The following is a 9,449-nucleotide window of genomic DNA, read 5'->3' on the forward strand; positions in this document are numbered from 1 at the left end:
TTCATTTTTGAAAATTTGGGTGGGCATGTATTAGCTAGCCGAGTAAATAACCCTTCCCAACTCTGTTACTGCTTTTATATGTGCACTAACAGTTTTTAAGAAATAATAATAAAAAAAAAAACGTTTCCTTTTCTAAACTAAATTTCCTCCATTCATATTTTTCATTGTCTTTTTTTCCAGTGCAGACTTAACTTTGAGTCTGCTGAAGCTTGAAATGTAGCTTCTGATTTATAATAGCAACAGGGCATGCAGCAAATGTCAACAAATCCCCTCTCACCCAGGCAAGTAGGAAATGTGAAAGGGAAAGTAGAGCAGACCCTCCTGGCTGCATAATTGAAGAACATTTTAGGGAAAATAATAAAAATATAATCTGGCACATGAAGCACTAGGTTAGCCACTAAAAACCATAACCGAAATTGATACAATAGGGATATAATGAGGGCTAAGCAGGTTACCTCTTCAACCACTGGACAACAACCATATATATATTGGGTTGTTGTCCAATATATATATGGATTGTTGTCCAGTGGTTGAAGAGGTAACCTGCTAAGCCCTCATTATATATAATTCCTATTGACCAATTTGACCATATTCTGAAAAAAACATAAAACCATACCACTGACATCAGCTGATCCCAATAAATAATCAACTCTCTTGTCATGAAACAGTAGACCCAAATTTCAGTATTGCATATACAATCAAATGACACTGGAGTGTATCAGAGGACTACAGAGCAAAAAGAAAAGTTTAGAAATAATAACAGCAGACAAATTAAAAAGCAAAACTGTTAAACCAAAGAGAGCTTTGCATTTGCTTCCAGTTTTAAAGTATAGGGGACCTCTCCCCACCATGCTTAATGTGGGTGGGGAAACGCTTTGTCACAAATAATTTATTAGCTTTAGCTGAATCTCACTCCTTTTTTCTGCTTGTTCACAGATGGTGAGTTTGTTCATTATTCAACAAATGATTCATTCAAGAAAATCTCAGCCTACAGATAGCTTGCGAATTGTGTTCATTACTTGAGTTCCTCACTGAGCAGTCATTATTACTACTGTCTGATGGATCATCTTAGGGTATGTCTACATACGAAATTAGATCAATTTTATAGAAGTCGATCCTTAGAAATCGATTTTATGTATGTCCCCACTAAGCGCATTAAGTCGGCGGAGTGAGTCCTCAATACCGTAGCTAGCATCAACTCATGGAACGGTGCACTGTGGGTAGCTATCCTACAGTTCCTGCAGTTTCTGCTGCCCATTGGAATTCTGGGTTAAGCTCCCAATGCCTGATTGAGCAAAAACATTGTTACAGGTGGTTTTGGGTACATGTCATCAGTCTCCCCTCCCCCCCTTCCTCCGTGAAAGTAATGGCAGACAATTGTTTTGCGCCTTTTTTTCTGAGTTACCCATGCAGACACCATAGCATGGTAAACATGGAGCCCGCTCAGCTCACCGCTGCTGTTGTGAACATTGTAAACACCTCGCGCATTATCCTGCAGTATGTGCAGAACCTGGTGAGGAGATGCAGCATGAAGACGATTGTGAGGAGGACATGGACAGAGACATTCCTGAAAGCATGGAATGTGGCAATTGGGACATCATGGAGGCAGTGGGGCAGGTTGATACAGTGGAACAATGATTCTGGGCCCGGCAAACAAGCACCGACTGGTGGGACTGCATAGTATTGCAAGTATGGGATGATTCCCAGTGGCTGCGAAACTTTTGCATGTGTAAGGCCTGGAACTTTGTGAGTTGATTTCCCCTGCCCTGAAGTGCAGGAATACCAAGATGAGAGCTGCCCTGACAGTTGAGAAGCGAGTGGCGATAGCCCTGTGGAAGCTTGTAATGCCTGACTGCTACCGTCAGTCGGGAATCAATTTGGAGTGGGCAAATCTACTATGTGGGCTGCTGTAATCCAAGTAGCCAATGCAATCACTGACCTTCTGCTAGCAAGGGTAGTGACTCTGGGAAATGTGCAGGCCATAGTGGATAGTTTTGCTGCAATGGGGTTCCCTGAGTGTGGTGGGGCGATAGACGGAATGCATATCCCTATCTTGGCACCGGACCACCTTGCCAACTAGTACATAAATCACAAGGAGTACTTCTCAATGGTGCTGCAAGCACTGGTGGATCACAAGGGATGTTTAACCGACATCAACATGGGATGGCTGGGAAAGGTGCATGACGCTCGCATCTTTAGGAATGCCGGGCTGTTTGAACAGCTGCAAGAAGGGACTTACTTACGAGACCAGAAAATTACAGTTGGGGATGTTGAAATGCCATTTGTTATCATTGGGGACCCAGCATACCTCTTGCTCCCATGGCTCATTAAGCCATACACAGGCAGCCTGGAAAATAGTAAGGAGCAGTTCAACTATAGGCTGAGCAAGTGCAGAATGATGGTAGAATGTGCCTTTGGATGTTTAAAAGCTCGCTGGCGCTGTTTGCTGACTAGATTAGATCTCAGTGCAACCAATATTCTCATTGTTATTGCTTCTTGCTCTGTGCTCCATAATATCTGTGAGAGTAAGGGGGAGACGTTTATGGCAGGGTGGGAGATTGAGGCAAATCACCTGGTGGCCGATTTTGAGCAGCCAGACACCAGTGTGATTAGAAGAGCACAGCTAGGCGCGCTGCACATCAGAGAGGCTTTGAAAACCAGTTTCATGACTGGCCAGGCTACCATGGGGCCAGTTGTGTGTGATTCTCGTTGATGCAAACCCTCCCCCTTTGTTGATTTTAATTCCCTGTAAGCCAACCACCCTCCCCCCTTCGATCACAGCTGGCAAAGGAAATAAAGTCACTATTGTTTTGAAACCATGCATTCTTTCTTTATTAATTAAAGAAAAAGTGAGATAACTGACAAGGTAGCCTGGGTTGGGTAGGAGAGGTGTGGAGGAGGGAAAGACAAGGCCACATTGCTTATTGTAGCCACACTACAAATCAAAACTTTTTGAATGACAGCCTTCTGTTGCTTGGGCCATCCTCTGGAGTGGAGTGGCTGGGTGCCTGGAGCTTCCCCGCCCCATGTTCTTGGGCGTCTGGGTGAGGAGGATATGGAACTTGGGGAGAAGGGCAGGTGGTTATACAGTGGATGCAGTGGGGGTGTGTGCTCTTGTTGGCTTTTCTGCAGCTCCACCAGATGCCTCATCATGTCCGTTTGCTCTCCCATTAGCCTCAGCATCACATCCTGCCTTTTCTCATCGTGCTCACTTAATGCTTTCCTGGCCTCTGCCAATGAATGCCTCCATGCATTCAGCAGTGCCCTATCAGTGCAGGAGGACTGCATGAGCTCTGAAAACATGTCATCGTGAGTGCGCTTTTTTTGCCTTCTAATCTGAGATAACCTCAGGGATGGAGATGATAGGGAGAGCATAGAAACATTTGCACCTGCGGGGGGATAAAATGGGGGAGTAAAATTTAAGATGATACATTTCTGAGAACAAAAGGGAGACTCTTTCACAGTGAATCAAGGAATTCACAGCAGACAGCACATGTGCTTTAGGTACAAGGTCTCATTTTGCTTTTTATATTGAGCGCCTGCTGGTATGGTGACACATCACACATGGCTGGGCAACAGAATTTGGTTTCCAGGCAGCCATGGTAAGCCAAAGGGTATGCGGGGTTGGCTTCTTACGCCTTCATAACATGTGGGAATGGTTTCAAACTGCAGCGCCCTCCTTTCCCATAGCAAGCAATGCCGGTTGGGTTTGCCATTTAAAAGGAGGGGCTGCAGTTTTCGGGTGGATGTGCAGCACACACCTCTCCCCACTACACCGCGTGGCTATTCTCAGGGATGATCCCTTTTAGCCAAGCGCATACAGCCCAGCATGAATGGGGTCCTTTTACTGTTTCCTTACAAAAATTCCCCTATTTCAACCAGGTGACAATGAATGATATCACTCTCCTGAGGCTAACACAGAAAGATATAGACCGAATGTTGCTTGAATGTGACCAAAACCCAGGACCATTCGCTGCCATGCTTTGTGCTGCAATGATTCCAGACTATTTGCTACTGGCTTGGCATCTTAAAGTGTCTTACCGTGCAGGACAAAATAAGGCAGCCCTCCCCAGAAACCTTCTGCAAAGGCTTTCAGAGTACCTCCAGGAGAGCTTTATGGAGATAAATAAATTAATGGAGATATCCTATCTCCTAGAACTGGAAGGGACCTTGAAAGGTCATCAAGTCCAGCCCCCTGCCTTCACTAGCAGGACCAAGTACTGATTTTGCCCCAGATCCCTAAGTGGCCCCCTCAAGGCTTGAACTCACAACCCTGGGTTTAGCAGGCCAATGCTCAAACCACTGAGCTATCCCTCCCCTCTAGATGTCCGTGCAGGATGCCTGCTCCATCCCCGGATATGTTAACAGACTTTTCCAGTAGCTGTACTGGATGCAAATGCATCCCAATTCTTCAGGGCAAATCAAACATTAAAGACAATTGCTTTTAAACCCTGTACTGTAGTTACAAATGTGCACTCACCAGAGGTGCCTTCTCCGCCTTCAGGGTACAGGATCCCGCCTTGGGAGGGTATTGGCTCCAGGGTGATGAAAAGGTCCTGGCTGCTGGGGAGAACGGATTCACCGCTTGCCTGCTGCGCAGTCTCCTCCTCCTCCTCATGCACAAAATCCTCCTCCCTGTTGCATGAGACTCCCCCCTTGCAGGTGTCTATGGACAGTGGTGGGGTAGTGGAAGGGTCCCCTCCTAGAATGCCATGCAGCTGATCATAGAAGCTCTGACCTGGAGTGACTGTTTACTTCCTTTGTCTTTTGGTAGGCTTGCTTGAGCTCCTTAACTTTCACGCAGCACTGCTGTGTGTCCCTGTTGTAGCCTCCTGTGAGATTTTGGCATATATATTAGCATTTCTTCCTTTTGATCAGAGTTCAGCCTACACAGATTCTTCTCCCCATACAGCAGTCTGATCCAGTGTCTCCCGTTCGCTCCATGCTGGAGCTCGTTTGCGATTCTCGGGGGACTGCATGGTCACCTGTGCTGCTGAGCTCGCCACGCTGACCAAAACAGGAAATGAAATTCAAAATTTCCTGGGGCTTTTCCTGTGTACCTGGCTAGTGCATCGGAGTTTAAACTGCTGTCCAGAGCAGTCACATTGGAGCACTCTGGGATAGCTCCTGGAGACCAATACCGTCGAATTGTGTCTGTACTACCCCAAAGTCAACCCAGCAAGGTCGATTTTAGAGCTACTCCCCTCACCGGGGAGGAGTACAGAAGTCGATTTTAAGAGCCCTTTAGGTCGATGGAATGGGGTTGGTTGTGTAGACGCATTGCTTATAAAATCAACCTAAATTTTGATTAATTTGACCTAACCTCGTAGTGTAGACCAAGGCTCAGTCACATTGTTTCTGTCCCCTGATTGGGAGAGTGTGCCTGCACCACAGGAGGACACAATGATCATCTCACTGCATCTTTGGATTCTCTCAAAGAGAGGGAAGGTGCAGTCTGTGAAGTCAGGAGTAGCTAGGCTGGCATGATGATGGGGGGTTTTAGGACTCATAGGCTCATACACTTTAGGTCAGAAGGGACCATCATGACCATCTAATCTGACCTCCTGCATGTTGCAGGCCACAGAACCTTACCCACCCTTGGGAGTAGAGAGTCTTAAATTTATAACCCACTCCAAAAAATTTACAAATGGAATTAATTTCCTCTCTACAGAATGTGTTCAATATCCCTGCATCAACCCATGCAGCTTTCAGGGGACTCTACTACCACCACTTCCTCTTCCAGCAGCTGATTTTCACTATTCACTGGTGCCACCCCACTCTTTTAAACACCACTGCAGCAGTTTACCCATCTAGTTAAAGAAACAGTGTCCTCAGTGCTAAAGGAGCAGCTGTTCAAGAGGAATGGTATTGTGACTGGCTAGTCAACTTCACCTGTATTTCTCCTCCATGATCCAGCAAGGGGCCCCATTTGCAGGCTTTGCCTTTCTTGGGTGGAGACCCACATCTCTCTCTTTCCTGACCAGGATATTTCCAGGTTGCACAGTCCTCTGATTTTCTCAGCAAAAGATAGACTGCCTAAGCAGCTCCCCTCAGAGATGGTATGCAGCAGGACTGCCAGTTATAACTTACCACACAATTGTTTCTAAGCAAGCAGATTTAGAAAGCATTACAAAGAAAACATACAAAAAACAATAAAAGAACCTCCACACGTGCTAATAAACTTACCAGAGATCACGCTTCAACAGGGGCTCTGGTTGGTGATTAGTCCTTCAACTCCCACACAGGGCCATTTCCTGTGGTCATAAGCTTCAGTTGAGAATTAATAGCCATCTATGGGCCTCAGTCAGCCAACGTCCTTCCAACCCTCCCCCAAGGATTCGGGCCCATCTTGGACCAGAGGTCCTGTCCATTTGCTGGATCAAAAGGGAGGACCTGAGCCAATTTAAAACTAGGCTGTTTATCCAAAAATCTTTTGTCTTTTGGTCCCTGGAGAATCCAGTTTGAGCTAGTCTAGGTGACCCTCTCTCCAGTGGTGGTGTTTCTCTGGAGATGTGACCACCTGAGTGAAGTTGCTTAATCACCCCCTGCTGTTCTCCCATTTACCCTTCCCATTGAAACAAATATAATCCCTCAAACAAACAGACAATTGCATTTTCAGTACAATGGACTCCAAAGATATTAACCTCAGTTCAATAAAGTTTAAACCAATGCACTAAGGTTTGTTCAGGATATTACAGGCTACTGTCACAGGGACCGTTAGATCATGTATAAAATCTACAACACAGGCCAAAGAATTTCATTCAGATACTCTATGCCCAATAACTTGTGTTTGGCTAAAGCACATTGTCCAGAAAAGCCTCCAGACTCTTTTGAAGACATCAAGAAATGAAGAATCCACCCCTTCCCTTGGTAGTTTGGTCCAATGGTTAATCATGTCATGACCCCTAAATCCTTTTCAGAGTTGTCAAGGCTGCTTCCCCACTCTGAACTTTAGGGTACAAATGTGGGGGCCTGCATGAAACTTCTAAGCTTAACTACCAGCTTAGATCTGGTCCGCTGCCACCACTCCCAAAGTGCTAATTCCCTTCCCTGGGTAGCCTTGAGAGACTCTTCACCAATTCCCTGGAATACAGATCTAAACCCCTTGGATCTTAAAACAAGGAGAAATTAACCATCCCCCTTCCTTTCTCCCACCAACTCCTGGTGGATCAAGATCCAACCCCCTTGGATCTAAAAACAAGGAAAAATCAATCAGTTTCTTAAAAAGAAGGCTTTTAATTAAAGAAAAAGGTAAAAATTATCTCTGTAAAATCAGGATGGGAATAACTTTACAGGGTAATCAAACTTAAAGAGCCCAGAGGACCCCCCTCTAGCCTTAGGTTCAAAGTTACAGCAAACAGAGGTAAACACCCTAGTAAAAGGTACATTTACAAGTTGAGAAGACAAAGATAAAACTAACACGCCTTGCCTGGCTGTTTACTTACAAGTTTGATATATGAGAGACTTCTTCAGAAAGATTTGGAGAGCCTGGATTGATGTCTGGTCCCTCTTAGTCCCAAAAGCAAACTCCCCCAAAACAAAGTGCACAAAACAAAAGCCTTCCCCCCACCAAGATTTGAAAGTATCTTGTCCCCTTATTGGTCCTTTGGGTCAGGTGTCAGCCAGGTTACATGAGCTTCTTAACCCTTTACAGGTAAAAGGATTTTGGAGTCTCTGGCCAGGAGGGATTTTATAGTATTGTACACAGGAGGGCTGTTACCCTTCCCTTTATAGTTATGACAAGAGTTGCTGCTTTCCAGGGTACAGTCCCCAATTCTGAAGGTTTGTCCTGCATTCTTTGGGCCCAGTTTTCAAAAATAGGTGCCTAAAATGCAGCACTTGGAAGCCTCAGTCATACATCCGGATGGTATTATACTAGATGCTGTACAAACACAGCAGAATCTCTTCCCGATATTTTAGTTCAGGCAAGGCCTTGCATGTATTTTATCTTGAGTGAACAGACCTTTCCCATGTGTAGGTCCATTTTTAGTCCCGTTGTCTGGCATTTGCTGACCCCGAAGGAACCCAAAGCCAGTTAGTACCAATTGCTATAGGCACTGTATGTTTATACAATATTTTCAAGACAGCACCACACCTGGCTTAAATTGGCATTGCTCCAACAGGGCCAGATCCCCAGCAGGTGTAAATCAGCTGTAACCCATTGGAATCAATGAGTCCAGATTCCAGCCGGTGAAAATTGTCCATAGCTCCACTGACTTCATGGGAGCCATGACAGTTTACAGTAGCTGAGGCTGCAGCCCACTAGGGGTTTGCAATGCACACACGCTTTGCACAGATTCCCTTGTTGTGCATGACAAGGTGAAAATTCACTCCTAGCAAATAAGTGCTACAGGCAGAAAAAAGGATGAAGGCACAAATTTTAATCAAACCAACAGAACTGAGTTTTCAAACTAAAATCCCCAGCAAACTGCTCAGGGAGCAGGGGCAGTTTAACTAGAGTCTGCAGAGCCTTCAGCCAGCAGCACCAGGATAACCCTCCCACTGCAGTCAGGGTGTAACCAGGAGGCATCTTTCCCTGTTAGGGTGCAATGGGAAGGTCTCTCTTACCTGTGCTCCAAGTGGTGCCCTCACAGGGAGCAGGGGCTGATCAGTGGGAACTGATCTCCTCACCAGGTCTGGGTCCCCACTTCTTTGGTGGAAGTTCTGCTTTCCTAGTATGGGGTGTCCTGGGCAGGCTGAGATTTGCAAATTTTCCTTTCAGGGCCAGCTGAGTCTGGCCTTGCATGAAATGTCACTACTAGAAAAAATATAGATATAATAAAATTAGGGGGTGGGATAACTCTTAAATTGATTTTCTTTTCCTACCATCAGAAACAAAAGTTGTTTAGGTCAAAATGTCTAGAGGTGGGGCAGTGAGAGGCTTTTGTGTGTGTGTCCAGTCATGGGATGATACTGATGAGGCCAGTGTACCTGAAAAGGGGTGTTTGCACATAACACATGACGTTTTTTTCTTTTTCTTTTTGAGACAGAAGCTAATCCTAGAATGGTGTCCCTTCTTCCTGAAAAAAGAAGGGGAAAGGCCATGAGGGAGGAGCATTCCAGTTGCGGCTGGGGATTGGGGAGGGTGGGGGAAGGACTCGGTGGGGGAGGAATGAAGGGACTTTTGGAACAGTAATAATAAACATGTACTTTGTAATGTGAGCTGCCTTTTTCTTGAGACTATTTAATTAAGGTGATAAATGGGAACATGGGAGTGATAAAAAGAAAGACAGAGAGAACTACTGTGCATCCTCAGAAGTTAGCATGTATCAACAACACAGACATTATACAAGACAAGCCAGCACTAGTGCCATTCACATGTCAGAACTGCATCTTTCGGTCTCTCTCTCTCTCTGACTTTCCATTTTTTAAAAGTTTGATTATACAACTTTTTTTGTCTGCATCTTTTTGTGTGTATAAGGACTGCACAAGTTTTGGTGCAAAGAAAA

The sequence above is a fragment of the Malaclemys terrapin genome, chromosome 1 (genome assembly GCF_027887155.1).
Source record: "Malaclemys terrapin pileata isolate rMalTer1 chromosome 1, rMalTer1.hap1, whole genome shotgun sequence".
Taxonomy (NCBI): domain Eukaryota; kingdom Metazoa; phylum Chordata; order Testudines; family Emydidae; genus Malaclemys; species Malaclemys terrapin.